This window comes from Pelophylax lessonae (assembly GCF_965119305.1).
Source record: "Pelophylax lessonae genome assembly, chromosome: 2".
NCBI classification, from domain to species: domain Eukaryota; kingdom Metazoa; phylum Chordata; class Amphibia; order Anura; family Ranidae; genus Pelophylax; species Pelophylax lessonae.
The window spans coordinates 485,058,231-485,080,447 of record NC_138769.1 but is presented as its reverse complement, the minus strand read 5'-3'; positions in this window follow the sequence as shown (position 1 = coordinate 485,080,447).

Below are 22,217 nucleotides of genomic sequence, written 5' to 3'. Positions count from 1 at the left end.
ATAAAAAAAATAAAAAAATTAAAGGGACAGTGCAAGAATAAAATAAAAAGGCAAAAACTGAATTTTTGTAAAATCTTACCGTAAAATTCCTTTCTCTGAGTCCTCCGACAGTCGCAGCCCACTCATAGTCTTCACCAATGGGGTATTGACTTCCTCTCCTTAGGAGTAGCTAGGCATAAGACTTGTTAAAACAAAAGCATTTACATAGACACACCCATGGGGGCTGTCCCACTGGTCCAATACCCCCCTGCAATAGCCATCCCAACTCAGTTTGGTAGCAAGCAGTTAAGTGTATAAGAACCCCAAAAGAGGGGCGGGGGCGGCGACTGTCGGAGGACTCAGAGAAAGGAATTTTACGGTAAGATTTTACAAAAATTCAGTTTTCTCTTACGTCCTCCGACAGTCGCCGCCCACTCATACAGTCTTCACCAATGGGGATGTCCCAAAGCAGTGTAGACATGAGGGGTGGGAAACGCAACCGTCAGAAAAGGCAACGCAGTACCCACATCAGAGAAAGGAACCTTACGTGAACAGCAAGGGAACCTTCTGGGCAACAAAAAAGCTCAACAGGAGCAACACCACAGGAAAACAAATAACCAAGGGGTTAAACAACCCCAACAGCCAGGGACCCGCACAAAACCTGGGTCCTCTACGGTACTGCCACACAGAGAACTTTGCGGCCAAAGGAGGCATCAGCTGATGCCAGAACATCAATTTTGTAGAATTTGGAAAAGGTGTGCACTGATGACCAAGTCGCAGCCTTGCACACCTGGGCCACCGAGGCCTGATGCCGGAAAGCCCAGGACGCACTCACCAACCTGGTGGTACCCTTTCCTTCAACGAATAGGCCTGAACAATTGTCTGTCTGATTCATTTTGCAATGGTCGCCGCAGACGCAGCCATACCCTTCCGAGGTCCCTCAAGAAGGACAAAGAGAGAATCCGATTTTCGAAAGGATTCAGTCGACGACAGGAAAACCCTGATCGCCCTGACAACATCCAAAGAATGCAAGGCAATCTCCTTAGGATGCTTAGAATTCGCACAGAGCGAAGGTAAAACAATGTCCTCATTGAGGTGAAAATCCGAAACCACCTTTGGAAGAAAGGACGGGTTAGGTCGCAAGACCACCTTATCCCTATGAACCACCAGGTAAGGGGAGCGGCAAGACAACGCCGCCAACTCCGACACTCTGCGAGCAGAAATGATCGCTACCAGAAAGGCAACCTTTTTAGACAGCAGAGGTAATGAAATTTCCCTGATGTTTTCAAACGGGGAACATTTGACCCGGACAGAACCAAGTTCAAGTCCCATGGAGGTAGAGGCTCCCTTCTAGGAGGGGCCAAGTGACGCACACCTTGAATAAAGGTGCGAATCAAAGAATTAGACGCCACAGGGCACTGGAAAAGAACAGCCAGTGCAGATACCTGGCCCTTAATCGTGGCCAACGCAAGGCGCTGGTCCACACCAGACTGGAGGAAAGCCAACACTCTCGCCACCGAGTATGAACGAGGAGAGAACCCCCTGGACTCACACCAGGCAAAATAAGCTTTCCATGTACGGTAATAAATCTTACCAGACGAGGCTTTTCTAGCCTTGAGTAAAGTAGGCATGACCTCTGAGGAGAGACCCCTGTCTCTCAGGACCTGGCTTTCAACAGCCATGCCGTTAAAGTCAGCAACTGCAAAGCAGGATGGAAGATCGGTCCCTGAGACAGCAGATCTTCTCGCATTGGCAGCTGCCATGGAGGCTCGACAGCCAGGTGAACGATGTCCGCGTACCAGGACCGGCGTGGCCAGTCCGGCGCCACCAGAATCATCGGTGTTTGTTCCGAGGTCAACCTGCGAAGGAACCTGGACAACAACTGAATCGGAGGAAAGGCATAGATCAGACGATACTGATGCCAAGGCACCACCAGCGCATCCGAGGCGTCTGCCAGAGGATCGCGCGTTCTTGCCACGAACCTTTCCACCTTGTGGTTTAGCCGAGACGTGAACAGATCCACATCCGGGGATCCCCACTTCGCACACAGCATTTGAAATACCTCCGGGTGCAGGGACCATTCCCCCTGGTCCAGGGTCTGGCGGCTCAGATAATCGGCCTGGCAATTCTCCACACCCGGAATGTGAACTGCCGATATCGCCGGGACATGAGTCTCGGCCCAAGACAGAATACTGGTCACTTCCTGGGCCGTCCGGGCACTCCTGGTGCCCCCTTGGTGGTTCATGTACGCCACCGCAGTGGCCTTGTCCGTCTGCACCCGTACAGGATGGCCCTGAAGACGATCCGACCAGTGGAGCAGGCACAGCCTGATCGCTCTCAATTCCAATATGTTTATCGGAAGGGAGGATTCCTCCTCCGACCAAGTGCCCTGGGCCCAGGACGCCACCCCAGCCCGACAGGCTGGCATCCGTGGTAATCACCGTCCATAGTAACGGCCGGAAGGATTTCCCTTCCGAAACAGCCGGGGACTGAAGCCATCACAAGAGATCCATTCTGGTTTGGCGACTCAGAGACACTCTCAGGTCAAAGGACTGAGGTAGTCTGTCCCACCTGGCCAGGATCTCCGCTTGGAGAGACCGCGTGTGAAACTGTGCATATGGTATCGCCTCGAAGGCCTATACCATCAACCCCAGGGACCGCATACAGGTCCTGAGTGACGAAGATTCATTGTCCCTGAGGGACCTGACCTCGTACTGCAGGGTCCGGAGCTTGTCCTCCGGTAAGAACACCTTTGCTCGAGCAGAGTCCAGAACCATTCCCAAATACGGGAGAGGAACCAAAGGAGACAAGGTCGACTTCTGACGACTTCTGAACGTTGATGGTCCAACCGAACTCCTGGAGCGTATGGACCGCAGTGGACAGATCGCGCAGCAGGCTCTGACTGGCACTCGATCTTAACAGGAGATCGTCCAGATATCCCAAGACCGCAATGCCCTGTGCCTGCAATAGTCCCAGAACAGGCGCCAACACTTTGGTAAAGACCCTTGGTGCCGAAGCGAGACCAAAAGGTAACGCCACAAACTGATAATGATCCTCCGCGATAGCAAACTGGAGGTACCTCTGATGACCCTCGAAGATGGGGATGTGTAGATACGCATCCTTCAGGTTGATAGAGGCCAGGAATTCTCCCGGACTCAGGGAGGCCACCACCGAGCGGAGCGATTCCATGCGCAACTTTCAAACGCGCACGAAGCGATTCAGAGCTTTTAAGTCCAGAATCGGACACACTTTGCCCTCCTTTCTGAGCACAGTGAACAGATTCGAGTAAAACCCCCGAAACCTGTCCCGATGAGGCACCGGGACGATTACCCCCTGAGCGAGGAGATCCTGTACCGCTTGATGCAGGTCCTGCAACCGCCCCGGGGTCAAATGAAGATTTGAGGGAAAGAATCTGTCTGCCGGCCGTGAAGATTTTCGAATGATTTCCTGAACCCACCTGTCCGGAACTCGGAGCCGCCAAGGTTGGAGGAAACCACGCAAACGTCCCCCCACCCCTGAAATGGGTGAGGGCGCCCCTTTAGGCATAGGCGGACTGAGCGGTCGCACCAGCTTGGCCGGATTTTTGTTTGCCGGCCCAGGGCTTTCTCTGGCCACCCTGGCCCTTGAAGGTTTTTCCCTTGTACTGTGCCTTGAAGGCACGAAAGGACACCTGATTAGGTTTAAAGGCGGGACCCCGCTTGCCGCAGAAAAACTTGCTCTTAGGATTCTGGGGCAGCAGAGTGCTCTTGCCCCCAGTGACTCCCTTAACCAATTCATCCAGGGATTCACCAAAAAGGCGAGACCCCGCATAGGGAATATCAGCCACCGTCTTTCTGGATTTCTGGTCAGCCGACCAGCTCTTCAACCATATCAGTCGACGGTTAAGCACCGCGACACTGGACAGGCGCGCAGCCAATGGGGCCTCATTTAAGGCCGCATCGCACAAATACATGACCCCTTGATAAATCTGGTCCAACATCTCCAAGGTAGTGGGGAGGGGCAGAATCAGCCACGAGAGTGCGTCTGAGCACCTTGGTCCAATCCGCCACAGCCTGAGCCGCCATGACAGAGGCGAAAATAGGCTTTAGCATGGAACCCACCACCACGTACAGTAGGTGTGGCGGGCAAGAGATTCCAGCCTCCTATCCCTTGGATCCCTAAACACCGGAGAATCTTCGGTGGGAACCAGAGTAGCCTTGTTCAATCTGGCTACAGTGTGATCCACTTGAGGAGCCACACACCAGCGTGCAACCGTAGTAGACGCAAAAGAGTAGAGAAGTTGAAACCTTTTAGGCACCGTGAAGGTGTGTTTTAAATTGTGCCATTGCTCATTCACAGTGTGATGAAACTCAGCAAGGCAAGGAAAAACCTGCGCTGTCTTGCGGGTCCTGTGTGTACCAAAAGAGGACACAATGCCCGGAGGATTGGGCTCATCCTCTAAATGTAGTGTTTTTTTAATGGCAGAAATCAGCGCATCCATAGCTGCGCGTTCCTCGGGCGTCCCAGGGGGGGATTCATCCACCCCTGTAACCTCCACCTCCCCCTCAGACTCTTGCGGGTCCTGAGAAGAGCGAGACCCTGAAAGGGGCACGCTACCTACAGCAATCATGTCACATTCAGAATCAGAAGAAAAATAAATCCTAGGCCTTTTTCTAGCAGCACGTTCAGTCATCAGCACATCCATTTTGGACACCAAAGTCGCCACTACAGCAGCCAAATTAGTCGGGGTAGAGGATTCAGAGAAACTTGAATCCCCCCACCAAGGCTGGAGGGAATTTGCTGTCCTGGAATTCCATTGCAAAAAAGTTTTTTTTTTTTTAAGGTACTGGCCCTTTAAGCGCGCCACGGACCCCGCAGCACACCGCTACAAAGACTGTGGAAAACAGACCCCCCGCAGGGACAAACTGAAAGCCAGGAAGATTGCCCAAGGGAGGAAAAGAACAGCAGAACAGAGCCCCACAAGTGTGTTACCACCGCAGTCGGTCGCTCCTGAGTGAAGGAAGGAAGTGATGTCACCGCCAGAGACTGAACTGAGGCTGCAGGCTAAGAAAACATGGATGCCTATGTAAAGTAATGGGAGGCTTCTGCAAAATGGCCGCCGACATGTGCTCGGAACGATCGTTTGCCACACACAAGATGGCGCCGCAAGGCGCCAAAATACACTACATACAATGCTGTATAAGTGCCCACAGTGAAGCCAGACATGCTGCCCACACCTAAAATGGTGGGCCGGCGGTTTTTAACCCCATAGCGGTCGCCACATGTGTCTGTACCTCCAAGCGCCCTAAAGGGACACAGGAGAGGGATCCCCCAAAACCCCACACAGTGCTGGCTGTGAGAGAAAAAAACCCAGCAGGGACCGGGATCAGGGAGCCCAAAATGCACAGACATAGGGGATACCACAGACACACAGGACTGCCAACCCCAGACAAAGGCCCCACACAGAGTGTACTTACCTGTACCGGATGGCGTGGGGTGCCTCATATCAAACGGGAAACCGCCCACCCTCAGATGGCAGGGGAGTGCCGCCAGCCAAAAACGCAGGACACCAGTAGTGCACGGGCGAACCGTGGCTGTGTCCGGTGAGGTAGCCACCTCACAGGCTGCATCCCTGAGGACAGGGATGGGTCGTTTGCAAGGCCAGGGCGAACACATAGCCTGCTAAACGCTCGATGGCGGGCTGGGATTCCATCTGACCCTCTGTCCTGGAGAACCAGGACAGCCAGTCCGATTCCCAGCTCCGCAAACGCCGTCTTCATCCGAAGATCCGACTAACTAACGCTGACAAAATAAACAGCTAGTAATGCAAAGAAAAAATGACATTTTCAGAAAATAAAATCATAAAATAGAAGAAGGCTGAGACTGTAGCCCCATCGACTCCTGAACTAGGCAGAAGACAAGCTGAGTTGGGATGGCTATTGCAGGGGGGTATTGGACCAGTGGGACAGCCCCCATGGGTGTGTCTATGTAAATGCTTTTGTTTTAACAAGTCTTATGCCTAGCTACTCCTAAGGAGAGGAAGTCAATACCCCATTGGTGAAAACTGTATGAGTGGGCGGCGACTGTCGAAGGACATAAGAGAAATAAATGATTAAAAAAAATGAAAGAACTCCTGTCCTCCCGTGCAAAGGCAAACACAAGCATCAGTTTCGTGTCATATGTAAACAGCAATTGCACCATGCATGTGAGGTATCACCACGAACGTCAGATCAAGTGTAGTAATCTTAGCAGGTGGACGTCCTCTGTTAATATGAAGTGGTAACCTGTAAAGGCTTTTAAAAATGTATGTACCGTATTTTCCGGCGTATAAGACGACTGGGCGTATAAGACGACCCCCCTATTACATGATCTACCGGTAATACTTATACTTAGGTTACCTTGGAGATATTATACTCGGCGTATAAGACGACCCCCCATTTTTGGGGGATTTTTTTGAGGTGCAAAAGTAGTCTTATACGCCAGAAAATACAGTAGTTTGTCACCGCTGCATGGGCATGCGAAATTTTAAAGCATGTCGTGTTTGGTATCTAGGTCCAACAAACATACATACAACGCTCAGGCCAAAAGGGAAAAGTACAAAATATCTGTTGCAGGTGCTCGCCTCGGCTCACCATCAAAGACCATGAAGATACCAGAGAAAGATACGGCCGCACTCCACAGCTGAGATAAGATTATGAATTTCCTTTATTCATCGTCAGTCCATACAGATGGGACAGGTAGACAGGTTAACGTTTTACAGGTACATATACACAACGTTCGACCTGCGCCAGTGAAAAAGTCAAGTACATTCGATCTTATGAAAAAAGTTTCAACTGTGGCTGTAGTTAGTCTTTTTAGGAGGTATGCAGGATAGTTCAATCCCTGGGGTTAGTGGAGATGGATGGTGGAGGTGGCTGCAGGCTTCATACAGAGCTAGATGGACTCTGCAACAGACAGAAAGGGGTAGGAGAAGAATAGCAGCGCCACATCAGTGTAGAGTAAAAGGTTATTTATTACATAAAAACAATGTAGTAACTCACACAGAGAAAATAGTTGATCAGCAAATGGGGATGGTTCATCTGCAACACTGTAGGGATGTTTTTTTTTGCATTAAATAAAAATGCTACAGTACTTTATGAAGATTGTAAACAGGCCATTCCCCATATCTTCCCTTCTAGACTTTGCAGTTCTCTTTTTTAATATTTCTACTAAGACAATTGAGGAATCAAACAGAATGAAAAAATACTTGCAACTGAAAGATACATTTTTGTTTTGTATAGAGTTGTAATTAGTATACAAGTACTAAATCTCACAGGAGCAGGAAAATTACACTGTACATATATTGTAGTTACGCTGAAGCAAAGTTCATTTTAGTTATGCACCTTTCTACAGTCTAAACCACGGGTCGTCTTACCCTATCTCTGCATCCATCATCTAAAATATATCCATGTCCTTTATTCATTCAAGTTGAAAGACAACATAAGTTTGGAACAGATCCCAAGTGCTACTTATGCAAACATGTTTACACTTAAACAACACAAAACATACAGTACCCTGAGGTTTCAGCTACTATAGATGTTTGTGCTGCAAAATGCTTAGTATTATTTGCCAGCAATATTAAATGACTGGTGTAAGTGATTCTCTAATACTCCCGTTTTAAATTAATGGAACCCTGTACGCATCCCAAACTTCTTCTTCTGGCCTACATGTAAGAATTGTGGCCAAAAAGCCATGCCTCTGACGTGGAAACAAGGCTAAGCGACTCAACTATGAACAAAACATGGGAGCTGGAGTGCAGAAAAATGGCAGCAGCTCTGGACTGATGATTCAAAAAACGTAAAATATTTGGCTGTAGAAGGAGGCAGTTTGTTTACTGAAGTGCTGAAGAGGGGTACAATAATGAGTGTCCACAAGAAACAGTGAAGCATGGTGGAAGTTACTTGCAGGTTTGGGGCTGCATTTCTGCAAATGGAGTTGGAGATTTGGTCAGAATCAATGGTGTCCTCAATGCTTAGAAATACAGGCAGATACTTGTCCATCATGTCATACCATCAGAGAGGTGTTTGATTGACCCCAAATGTGTTATGCAGCAGGATAACCACCCCAAACCTGCAGCCAATGTCATTAAGAACTATCTTCAGAGTAAAGAAAGAACAAGAAGTCCTGAAAGTGATGGTTTGGCCCTGACAGAGCCCATACCTCAACATCATCAAGTCTTCCTGGGATTACACGAAGAGACAGAAGGATTGGAGGCAGCCTACATCAACAGAAGATCTGTAGTTAGTTCTCCAAGATGTTTGGAACATCCTGCCTGAAAAGTTCCTTCAAAAACTGTGTGCAAGTGTACCTAGAAGAATTGATGCAGTTTTGAAGGCAAAGGGTGGTCACACAAATATTGTTTTGATTTGGATCTCTCTTCTGTTCATTTTCTTTCCATTTTGTTAATTAAAAAAAAAAGTATACCACTTACATTTTTGTAAATATTTTACTATACCTTTTCATGTGACAACATTGATTAAATGACACTTTGCAACAATATAAAGTAGTGTGTACAGCTTGTATATTTGCTGTCCCCTTGAAATAACTCAACACACAGCCATTCATTTTCTAAACCACTGGCAACAAAAGTGAGTACACCCCTAAGCGAAAATGTCCAAATTGGGCCCAAAGTGTCAATATTTTGTGTGGCCACCATTATTTTCCAGTACTGCCTTAACCCTCTTGGGCATGGAGTTCACCAGAGCTTCACAGGTTGCCACTGGAGTCCTCTACCACTCCTCCATGACGACATCATGGAGCTGGTGGATGTCAGAGACCCTGTGCTCCTCCACCTTCCATTTGGGGATGCCCCACAGATGCTCGATAGGGTTTAGGTCTGGAGACATGCTTGGCCAGACCATCACCTTTACCCTCAGCTTATTTAGCAAGGCAGTGATCATCTTGGAGGTGTTTTTGAGGTCGTTATCATGTTGGAATACTGCCCTGTGGCCCAGTCTCTGAAGGGAAGGGATTATGCTCTGCTTCAGTATGTCACAGTACATGTTGGCATTCATGGTTCCCTCAATGAACTGTAGCTCCCCAGTTTCAAGAGCACTCATGCAGCCACAGACCATGACACTCCCACCACCATGCTTGAATGTAGGCAAGACACACTTGTCTTTGTACTCTTCACCTGGTTGCCGCTACACACGTTTGACACCATCTGAACCAAAGTTTATCTTGGTCTCATCAGACCACAGGACATGGTTATAGTAATACATGTTCTTAGTCGGGTTGTCTTCAGCAAACTGTTTGCAGGCTTTCTTGTGCATCATCTTTAGAAGAGGGTTCCTTCTGGGACGACAGCCATGCAAACCAATTTGATACAGTGTGCAGCGTATGGTCTGAGCAGTGACAGGCTGACTCCCCCACCTCTGCAGCAATGCTGGCAGCACTCATACGTCTATTTCCCAAAGACAACCTCTGGATATGACGCTGAGCATGTGCAATCAACTTATTTGGTCGACCATGGCGGGGCCTGTTCTTAGCGGAACCTGTCCTGTTAAACCGCTGTATGGTCTTGGCCACCATGCTGCAGCTCAGTTTCAGGGTCTTGGCAATCTTCCTGTAGCCTAGGCCATCTTCATGTAGAGCGACAATTATTTTTTCAGATCCTCAGAATGTTTTTTGCAATGAGGTGCCATGTTGAACTTCCAGTGTGAGAGCGATAACACCAAGTTTAGCACACCCACTCCCCATTCACACCTGAGACCTTGGAACACTAACGAGTCACATGACACCGGGGGGGGGGGGGTGGCTAATTTGGGCCATTTTGGACATTTTCACATAGGGGTGTACTCACTTTTGTTGCCAGCAGTTTAGACAATAATGACTGTGAGTTGAGTTATTTTGAGGGGACATCAAATTTACACTGTTATATAAGCTGTACACTCACTACTTTACATTGTAGCAAAGTGTCATATTTTTCAGTGTTGTCACATGAAAAAATATAATAAAATATTTACAAAAATGCGAAGGGTGTACTCACTTTTGGGAGATACTGTAATGGGCATAGTCCGTAGCTGGTAGACAAGCTAATAGCTTGTCCATCAGCAGTGACAATGCCATTAATAAGGCCCCCCCATATTGCCACAGCGGTCCTTGTGGACAAGGCTGGCATAATAATGACAACACCAACAACATTTCTGAAGATGTAGTCTAGTTTTGTCAATTTATACAATGTACAGAGGTCTAACAGGATCGATAGGTAATTAGGCGGTTTACAGGGTAAGTAGAACAAAATAAAATGGAACAAACTTTATATAGGGTTTTATTCCCTTATAGTTCTACTTTAACAAGATAATTTTTAGCTTGAAAAATATTACCGTTAAAAGTAGACCACACCCCTGTATAATTCACACAAAAAAAAAGAGAAAAGTGGGGTTTTGTAGGCCAAGATGAGGTGGACAGCATATGGTACAACACAGCAGATTTGTTAAAAACGCTTGTTTATTAATACTTTCTCATAAAAAGGCATGTGCAAGCATGCTCTGAAGAAATACATACATACAACATATAGTAACATAAAAACAAGAACACGAATTGAGATAACCAAGTGGCGGGTCTCAACAAGAGAGATGGAAATGGTCCCTGCACTGCCGACCATTTCCATTAGCTTCTGAATAGACTGAGGTGCAACTTGGAGGTGTCGGATAGACCAAAACATAATGTCCCAGAGGTGTTCTATCGTATTTAGGTCAGGCAAGCGTGGGGGCCATTCAATGGTATCAATTTCTTCATCCTCCAGGAAATGGCTGCATACTCTCGCCACATGAGGCCGGGCATTGTCGTGCACCAGGAGGAACCCAGGACCCACTGCACCAGCGTAGGGTCTGACAATGAGTCCAATGGATTTCATCCCAATACCCAATGGCAGTCAGGCTGCCATTATTTAGCCTGTAGAGGTCTGTGTGTTCCTCCATGGATATGCCGAGCATATCAGCTTTAAATAGCATGCTTTGGCGATGCCTTAATGCTGTACATTGAATAATATGATTGGCAGCACATTTTTGACAATGGAATGGTGTAACGGAACAGGGCACCCCGACCGGGTGACTCCGTTGACAGATGCTCCTAGTGCTTTCCGAGGGCTCCAAGCACTCCACCAGACACCGTAAGCACTTCAGACCCCACGAACCGCCGCAGCTTGGTTAGGGTCTTGGCATCTCCTACCCACCCTGGACCTACGACAAGGCTCCAGGTTCCTGTGGGTGAACCTCTCTTTCCCCAGAGAGTGCAGCAGAACAAGCTCTTACACAAGCTCTTACAAGAACTCAGTGATTCTCTAAGGGAGTATGGAAGACCATAGCAATCCCTTGTAGCATATCCCCCAATAAGAGACAGAACTCTAGATTGAGGTTGAATGAACTCAGCACAACTTTAATTGAACAAGACTTATATACAGTTTTCACCCACAAAGTTACCACCCAGATGGACCTTGTTGAAGACTGAACATAATATTCACCATCCAATAGCAACAGAGTTTTACACTCTCATACAGTGTACAAAATTTACAATGTGGGACAATCCCCCCTCCCCCTTAGCATCCAATCCACATTCCTATAAGTTTATCTTAAGGCAGACAGACAGAACAATGGGAGGTCATTAACACGTAACAATGCAAAAGGGCAATCCACATTCCCTCCCAATACACAACAAAAGGAATACCTGTCTGACATTGAAAGCTATGTAATATACCCAGCATTTAGTAATTACAGATTTCATGGCAAATGAGAATAAATCTTAATATTCATATATCATATATGGAGATATTTCTGGCAAATATGGAGCAATCCAAACCATTACTTATCTGTCTTTAAATTCCAGTGACGGTGAATACTGTCACATATCTTCCCCCCAAAGGTAGACGAACCAGGTACCAGACCTCCAACTGGTCTGTACCTGAGTTCGTCGGGTAACAAGTCCCAAAGAGTCAATCCATCATGGCAGCTTCTTTGATAAAGTTCCACATAGTTTGTAAGTTTGTCTTGGCAGGCGCATGGAGCTCTCATAGCCAATCAGTCTGTGAAAGCCCAGTCTGGGCAGGCAAATATGGAGTAATCCAAACCATTACTTATCTGTCTTTAAATTCCAGTGACGGTGAATACTGTCACAAATAGGGATGCACCGAATATTCGGCGGCCGAACATTATTCGGCCGAAAATAGAGAAAATAGCACTTTCGGCGTTCGGCCGAATAAGTCAAAAGGCCGAATAATTTTGAGCCGAACAATGTCAGCTTCCGCCCTGACCGCTCACCTTCCTCATTGCGGCTCGCGGCTCCCTTCTCACACGCCGCGGGTGTCCTGTCCGGCCGCGAGTAGGGGGTGTGACGTCACGCGCGCATCCCGCCCCCTGCTCCTGACTGCGGCTCCTTCACACTAGGTCCACGCCCCGCCCCCCTGTTCGCGGCTTTTGGCTCTGGCTGCAGTTCAGGTATGTGATGTGGAGCTGAGCACATTTGGGGGAGAATACGGTAGCTGGCAGCTGCACAAGCATTAGTGTGCAGACTACCATATGTTGTTGCCACTTGCCATGCTCATTACAGTGCCCTATAAAGTGCCCCTTAAAAAAAAAAAAAAAAAAGAAAAAAAATGTGCCCAACAGAGTGCTCCCTTGACATAAAATGTGGCCATCAGCGTGCCCCTTATTTTATGCTAAGGGACATGCTGATGAGCATATTTTATGTTAAGGGGCACTCTGATGAGCATATTTTATGTTAAGGGGCACTCTGATGGGCATATTTTATTTTAAGGGGCACGCTAATGGGCATATTTTATGTTAAGAGCAACGCTGATTTAAATGTTTTGTTTTGCCCATCAGAGTGCCCCCTAACATAAAATGTGCCCATCAGCGTGCCCCCTAACATAAAATGTGCCCATCAGCGTGCCCCCTAAAAATTGGCAAAATAAATGGAAAAAATGCGAAACACCGCGTTCGGTATTCGGCCTTCGGCCAAGCATTTCATTATTATTCGGCTTCGGCCAAGAATTTCATTTCGGTGCATCCCTAGTCACAAATGGATTTTTTGCTTTTCCAATTAGCTTGGTTTACAATACATACAGCAACAGCACCCCAATTTGATTCATTTCAGATTGCAAAAAACACTGTTTTTTTTTTTCAGAATTGTCGCTCTTTTTTTTTGTTTATAGCACAAAAAATACCTGCAGAGGTGATCAAATACCACCAAAAGAAAGCTCTATTTGTTGGGAAAAAAGGACATACATTGTATTTTGGTACAGCATTGCATGACCGCGCAATTGTCGGTTAAAGTAACGCAGTGACCTATCGCAAAAAATGGCCTGATCATTAAGGGGGGGAGGGGTAAAACCTTCCAGTCCCTAAGTGGTTAAAATTGCCCACCTGCTGTCCAATTTTTACACTGCTGTGTCATCTGCAGTCCCATCATTCAAACAGTAAACACCTGTACTTTTTGTTTCTAGTACATTTTGGTCAGTTATATGTCATTAAAATGTACTGCAGCTGACCTTTTCAATGCTGTAACATCTGATGTCTCTTAATGAGTGTTTGATAGAAATTGGTTGGCGGCAGGGAGGTTCTGCTTCAGCGCAAACAAGGAAAGCCTAAGCTAACTACTGGACAATTTCTATCTGCCAGTTAAAGTGGGACAGTTACCATATGATAAAATTACCTTTATTTAGGCCAATATGTATTCTGCCACATATTTTTGGTATAAAAAAATCCCAATAAGTGTATATTGATTGGTTTGCGCAAAAGTTATCGCGTCTACAAACTAGGGGATAGATTTATGATATTTTTATATATTTTTTTTACTAGTAATGGCGGTGATCAGCGATTTTAAAGCGGGACTGCAACATTGCAGTAGACAGATCAGGCATCTAACTTTTGAGGGGGCCAGTGACATTACTACAGTAATCAGTGCCAAAAATATGCACTGTTACTGTACTAATGACATTGGCAGGGAAGGGGTTAACACCAGGGGCGATCAAAGGGTTAAATATGTCCCTAGGGGGGGTGATTTCTAACTGTGTGGGGGATGGGCTTGCTGAATGAACACAGAGACCTGTGTTCCTAAATAGGAGGAACACAGAATCCCTGTGTACATCTGTGACAGAACTGCGGTCTGCCTTACATAGGCAAAAAACATATGACAGGCGCTTAGCCACACAATAAAACACAAGTCCATATAAAGTCCAATGAGTATAAATAAATTTAAAAAGACAAGATGGGAGAGGGGGGAAGGAAAAGTCCAGCATATAGGGCAGCCATCCAGAACTAATGAGCCAGGGGTTCACCAAGCTGAAGACAAAAAAGAGAAAGAGGCGCCTCTAAGTGCGGACTATAAAAACACATTTATTTAGTAAAATTATGTACTCACATCTATGCGTTTAAAAAAGGCAATTATCATGAACCCTCCTGGGAAATTCCAAGATCGATCAGTGGGAGAGAAGTCATCCGGTCCGTGCTGCCATCCCACCGGGACTGGTCTCCTCTTCACCGCAGCCGGCAGTAACGGCGAAGCTAGAGCGGAAGCGTCCTTAGCTCTGCTGCTGTGAAGAAGGAGCGCGGCTGCCTGCCCCACGGCAGCACGCACGCTCGGAAACGCGTCGCATCCCTGTGACGTCATCCATATGCTACTGCTGCCCAAGCCTCGTTTTCAACCTAAGGACGCTTCCACTCTAGCTTCGCCGTTACTGCCGGTTGCGGTGAAGAGGTCAGCACTTAGAGGCGCCTCTTTCTCTCTTTTTTGCCTTACATAGGCAGACCGACGTTCTCTCTTCATGGGAAGCGATCGTGGTGGCCGGCAGGAACCGCTGATTGGTTCTCCCTCTGGCCAATTGGTGCACATTCCCCCACTGTCTATTATACAAAGCGACATACAGGTACATCGTTTTGCGTAATAGAGCCGACCTGCCGCAGTAAAAAAACTGCCGCTAGGTGGCAAGTGGTAACACGGTAAGGACTGGCTCAAATTTACGTCATCCTCTCTACCTGACAGTTGGGTACATATAAGAGTAAATATATTGTTACGGGGATCGATTGGTCTTCCCCCGTACACACCACTGTGACTTGCCATGCGATTTGAAAGGTCAAAATTGCAACACAAGTTGCACCCGCCAACTCTGCGGTACCACACAGATTTGAAAAAGAAGTTCCTGTACTATTTTTGGCGATTTCGGGTACGACTTGCATGGAAATCTGTGCATGAAGTCGCATAGATCAGCCAAGTCACACCTAAAGTTGCACTGACATGCAGCTTTGAAATCATGTGATTTCAAGTGAAGTCACATGATTTCAAAGTCGGATTTGGGTAATTCTGAGCCTAGCACAAAATGCCTTCCAGAATTTGGAAAAAAAATTGGACATCCCTATCCAAAACAGGGATATCACACACCTTGAAATGTTCTCTACAAACATTTCTGTAAATAACAGAACCAGTTCATGGGCATAGAGGAGCATGGGAAGGGGAACAAAATGAGAAATTTTAGTGAACCAGTCTACTACCTCCCAAATTACAGAATGACACTTAGTGCCAGTTCACACTTATGCGATGCGGGAAGGCTGCGAATTCGCAGCCTGTTCCCGCATCGCACACGCACCCCCGGCAGTTCACACTGCCATATGCGATACGCTGGGGGTGTCAATGTAATCTTAACGACACCCCCAGTTTGATCACATATCGCAGTGCGATCGTGCAGTTCGCACAGGATCGGATCGCACAAGTGTGAACCGCTGTGCGATCCGATCCTGATGCGGCAGCAAAAATGCCTCCTGTGCATGTTTGCTGCGGGTGCGATGCAAATTTAGCCATACAAACTGTATGGCTAAACTCGCACCGCACAGCTGATCGCATGTAATGTCGGAGCAGTGCGCTCCGACATTACATGCGAACCCCGCACACGCAGAAGTGTGAATTTACCTAGACTTATTTATTGATGGATGCTTTCTGAACATAGTTTTGAGTCATTGCTGTACATAAATATTGTGTTGTTTATTATGTAAATATTATTGATTTGTTTCATTCAGACTGCATCCATGCTATACCGTTTTAAGAATGGGTGCAAAAATCACACAATTTTTTAGTGCAAATAACAAGTGTCATGCTTTCCGTGCTATTCATTGATAATGGCACCCCAAACACGACAAGCAGATGCAGATATTTGGGTGGAAAAAAGAGCAACAAAACGTGCGGGTATAAATAAAAACGTGCAAATCTCAAAAAAGTGCATGAGATATGTCACTGTGTTTATCATGCATAGGGCAGTCCAGTGAAATAAAATGAGCTGCCCTATTCGTGTAGCCTGACAACGCACAAAAAAAACGTGCATATGATTGAAGCCTGGCATCACATGTCATAATGTGAATGGGTCCTCAAGTGGAACTGAACTTTGAATGCTGTGCTTAAAAACAAACAAAAAAGACAGGCAGAGGGCAAAGGACTAGTCACCAGTATTGTGTGTGGTTTCCCTGCAGCTGCCCTTTACCCATTACTAACTTACCATACCTTGTTGTCAACTGTGTCTCTGTATGGAGGCAACCATCTTGGGAGAGGCAGTAGTTTGTTTTCTCATATCAGAACTTCCACCAAAGAATAAGCAGCTACTTAGTAACATCACCAAATCTCACTTCAAATCTCCAGTAAGAGACAGTTATGTCTTAAATTCACACTGCAGATATACAGCTATGAGGCCTAGGCACACTCACATACCAGGAAGTACACTGCTATTTTTCAGGATGAATCACAAACAAAAGGTACAGTTATCAGGGTGGTATGACAATGCAAACCTTACGTTTTTGATTTTCCTGTCATGAAGGAGGAAAGAAAAATTCCCCCTGCAAGTTAATGTCATCATGTGCCAGTATACATAGCATATCAGCACATTAGGAAAGACTTACCTTAAAATAAAGCCCTCCAGCGTTGCGCTGTCACCGCTGACCGGGCTTCTGTCGTCACCTATTCTTCGTTTTGGGTTTGTGGGCTCCGGCTGTTTGAATAGCCAAGCTGTTACGATGTCATTCTCGCGCATGTGCAAGGAAGCCAGGATTGCGGGACAGGGCTCTGAAGGGGCGGCGTACTCTGGAGCGGTGCGCTGTTACCTCTGACAGGGCTTCTATCATTGCCCGGTCTTCCTTTCTGGGTTCGCAGGCTCTGGCTATTTGAATGACTGAGCATCGATTGTGGCTCACACATGCACACGTTAGCCCCGACAGCAGCATAGCGCTCTGAAAGGATGGCATATGCTGTCCCTTTAGAGTACAGTATGCATGTGTCAGTGACATCATCCGTTGCCAGAATAGTGACTATCTTCTTAATGGTGCATGTTTGCACGTCTGGCCACTAAGGCTGGCCATACACTATACAATTTTCTTGTTCAACTTTCCTTTAGATTTACCAAAACCATGTAATATAGGGTCATACCTAAACACTTTCAATTTGTATGCAGTCAGGCAGGCCCTTGCACTACATAGTTTAAGGTAAATCTAAAGGAAATTGAATAAGAAAATTGTATAGTGTATGGCCAGCCTAAGTCTGTTGTTTTTCAACAGAACAAGTTCTCCTGCAGTTTGTGGACCGAGATAACCCATTTAAAGTGGTAGGATGTCATTGCAACTAATCCAAAAAAAAGCATAATGCCAGAAATCATTGCACTTTTAAACAGATATTGATAAATTAAAGTCTTGTATAATTCTTATGATTTCTGCAGCTTACTTTTATTGTAGTCTGTTTTATTTTCCATTCCAAGATGGCACCATATCTGCGAAAACCTTTGCTGCCCTCCCCAACCTAAACTTCTGCCCTTTTTGCTCGTCACTGCTAGTGATGTACCGAAATTTAGGCCGACATAAATTATTGGCCAAAAAATATGTATTTATATATTTTTTAAAAACCGTCAATTTCGGTTGCGGCCAAGTGCATCCTGAGTTTTCGGTTCCAGATTCTTCATTTCGGTGCACCACTAGTCACTGCATCAATCTTGTGCGTATGCAATAAGATAAAATCAAGCCTGGCCTGATAGTCAGCACTTTCACAGTATTACAATGTAATCTTGAGGAGTAAATATGAATCTTTACAGATTGACAGCACACTCAGTATGCCATCAATTGGATTCCAATGCTCATGTCAAAGTGCCTTTATTGAAAGCAGAAGAGGGCGATATTTCCTAAACAGCACACTTTGAAAAAAAAAAAAAAAACTTTAAAAGACACGTAATAGTCTGCCCAATATTTACTGGGCAGATGAACATCCCTCTCCTGATTGCAGAAGAATCGTGTTCAGCAGTGGAATGTTTTGGCAAAATACATGAACACGGCAAAAACATGGTACCGCTTTTTTTGCCGTGTGTTTGCCAGGAGAGTTACGTTTAGGGGTGGGTAGTGTACACGTAGCCTTATGTAGCTACCACATCAAATGATTGGTAAGCTGCAAAAGGTTACATTTTTGGTTTAATACCACTTTAAGGCTCCTTTCACACATACGGACCATTCATTTCATCAGTTCAGTCACGTTTTTTTGTCATCAGTTTTTTTCAGTCAACATCAGTTTTTCATCCATTGTCATCCATTTTTCATCAATTTTTCATCCTTTGTCTTCAGTTTTTCATCCTTTGTCATCAATTTTTATCCTTTGTTATCATTTTGTCATCCGTTTTCACCTGTTTTTCTGATTCGTTTTTTTTAACGGATGAAAAATAGGGCTTTCATCCGTTCAAAAAAAAAAAAAAAATAGATGCTGATGGAAGTGGATGAAAATGGATGAAAATGAATAATCATCCATTTACATCCGTTTTTCCATAGGAATTCATTGATGTCTGTTTTTCATCCGTCAACGGATAAATGAAAAACGGACTATCGGTCCATATGTGTGAAAGGGGCCTAAAGTGGAGTTCCAGCTGTTTTTGTGTATATTAAAAGTCAGCAGCTACAAAAAGTGTAAATGCTGAATTTTAATAAACACACTCACCTGTCCCATGATCCAGTGATGTGGCTGTTCGAACCCCCCTTCTCTCCCTCTCCTCTCCCGGTCCCAGCAATACAAGTATGAGAACCCGGATGTGACAGCTTTCGGCTTCACAGCCCGGTGTGCGCTGTGCCTCCTGAATGATCAGGCAATCTTCTGGGACCTGTGAAGTGTCCCAGAAGATTGCAGGTATAGAAGGGGGAGAGGAGAACTTCCGCACAGGTCACCTAAGTGGTCAGAGCAGAAGAGCGGGTACCTGTCAAAACTAGGTACCCGTTGCTAGCAATAGGCTGCGATTTGACATGTCGAAGCAATGTGAACGGGGTCTTAAGTGCGTTTTACATGTGTTTTTAGGTTTGTTATTATTGGAGCTCTATATAATGCGAATTTTCTCGAAAGTGCATCAAAGATTTAGCAAGCAGGATTTATTTTTATTTTTTTATGCACCACACCTAAAGTGTTACAATGCATAAAACTCATAAAGTGCTGTAGTATTGGTGAAAATAAATATATGGCTCAATGTCCATTATATCATCGTGTTGCCGTGATGAATCTTTTCACTTGAACTCATACAGGTGCTAAAGTGCTTGATTTGTGCTTTGTTCGGGGTTTCCCCCTTTGGTTATCTACTCACCGCTAGATGGTAGTTTTCAGGCATGTAAGGATAGTTTTGCCCTGCTTCTCCGCTTGATGTATAATTATTTCTGTGAGTATTAATTCCTCCCCGATGTCCTGTGATGCTCTTCTGTACAGATGCCCTTTAATGATACGACATGTTCTTGATCTCTGCAGCCGTCTTGCCCGTCTCCCCCCCGGCCTCTCTCTCCCAGCTCTCTGACAGCGGGCAGACTCTGAGCGAGGACAGCGGAGTGGACGCAGGAGAAGTTGGTGGAGGCAGCAAAGACAGCAGTCCTCAGCCACAGAAATCTGCCAATCACTCTGCGGAGGAGACTCCTGAGTACAGTGTCAGGGGTGTAGGGCTGGGAGTTCTGCCTTTCTTGTCAGCTGGACATCTCCTGGTGAATTTGGCGTCAGTGGGTTGGTATTGGTGTCAGTGGTCACAGTAAGAAAAATCCAACATTGGGGTCCGTGACTGCAATAATAAACCCCACAGTGGGGTCAGCAACTCGCTCCGCTTGCCAAGGGGTGCAACTTTAAACTTTAGAAAACCTCTATAGCAATCGCCTTCCCATGAGGTGCTGCTGACGTGCTTTGCATATGAATTCTCAGTCACAGAAAGCCTTCCCTCAGAACTGACGCCAAATTCACCAGGAGATGTCCAGCTGACAAGAAAGGCAGAACTCCCAGCCCTACACCCCTGACACTGTACTCAGGAGTCTCCTCCGCAGAGTGATTGGCAGATTTCTGTGGCTGAGGACTGCTGTCTTTGCTGCCTCCACCAACTTCTCCTGCGTCCACTCCGCTGTCCTCGCTCAGAGTCTGCCCGCTGTCAGAGAGCTGGGAGAGAGAGGCCAGGGGGGGGAGACGGGCAAGACGGCTGCAGAGATCAAGAACATGTCGTATCATTAAAGGGCATCTGTACAGAAGAGCATCACAGGACATCGGGGAGGAATTAATACTCACAGAAATAATTATACATCAAGCGGAGAAGCAGGGCAAAACTATCCTTACATGCCTGAAAACTACCATCTAGCGGTGAGTAGATAACCAAAGGGGGAAACCCCGAACAAAGCACAAATCAAGCACTTTAGCACCTGTATGAGTTCAAGTGAAAAGATTCATCACGGCAACACGATGATATAATGGACATTGAGCCATATATTTATTTTCACCAATACTACAGCACTTTATGAGTTTTATGCATTGTATTATTTATTTAATTTAATTTAAATTATATGAAGTATTTCATTTATTCTATTATTTTATATGAATTTTTGATATATTTATAAACCAATTTAAGCAGCGCTGCAAATCACAGTTTTACACATTTCAAAAGAGCACTCAGCACTTTTACACTGCAGCTAGCAGCTTTTTACACACAATTCACTAGTATATTGTTGCACTCAAGCACTTTTTCCATAAGCGCAGGGTCCTCTCAGTCTCACACCTAAAGTGTTACTAAACACAGGAGCCTGCATTCACTATATCTGGTCTCCCACAGTACACAGAAATACAATATTTTTAGTAAATATAAACTGCTAAATACCTTTTCTCATCAGCAGTAATATAGTGTCTGGTTAAAGCATGTAGGAGAGGTTTTTATTCTCCTATGAGACTGCATGACCCTCTGTCTGGGCAGTGCTGATTGGCCCTGTGCTGATCCCATGCACCTTCCCAAGAACAAAACAAAAACTCTCTAACTGAGCATGTGCAGAGTGCATTCAAGGCTCTGTATACACACAGTGAGTATAATGTACTGCATATACAGACTGATTTTACCGTTGTGGGTTTAGTAACACTTTTAACCACTTAAGCCCCGGAAGATTTTACCCCCTTCCTGACCAGGGCCTACTTTGCGATTCGGCACTGCGTGACTTTAACGGACAAATGCGCGGTCGTGCGACGCTGTACCTAAACGAATTTGACGTCCTTTTTTCCCACAAACAGAGCTTTCTTTTGGTGGTATTTGATCACCTGTGCGATTTTTTGATCATGCGCTATAAACAAAAAAAGAGCGTCAATTTTGCAAAAATAACAATATTTTTCACATTTTTTATATGAAATTCCCCCCAAAAAATGTAAAAATCAAAACTTTTTAACATTTTCGGCCAATTTGTTTTATGCTACATATGTTTGGTAAAAAAAAAAATTGCAAAAAGCATATTTTGATTGGTTTGCGCAAAAGTTATCGCGTTTACTAACAAAGGGAAAGATTTTTGTCATTTTTGTTGTTTTTTTTTAACGAGTAATGGCGGCGATCTGCGATTTTTTTTGCGGGACTGCGATATTGCGGCGGACAGATTGGACCCTTGACTGACATTTTTGACACTTTTGGGGTTACCAGTGGCATTACTACAGTAATCAGTGCTATACATATGCACTGTTACTGTAAAAATGACACTGGCAGTGAAGGAGTTAATTGTATTGGAGAGGGAGGGGTTAAGTGTGTCCTAGGGGCGTGTTTCTAACTGTGATTGGCTGTGGCTACTAGTGTAAGAACAGAGATCAACGGTCCTACATAGCAGAACCGTCTGATCTCCTTTCTCCCGGTGTAATGGACAATCGTGAGTGCCAGGCGGACATCGGGTCCGCCGCTCACACGCGCGGGGGGATCCGTGACCGAGCGGGAGCGTGGCTCCGGCGGCGCGCGCTCGCTCCCT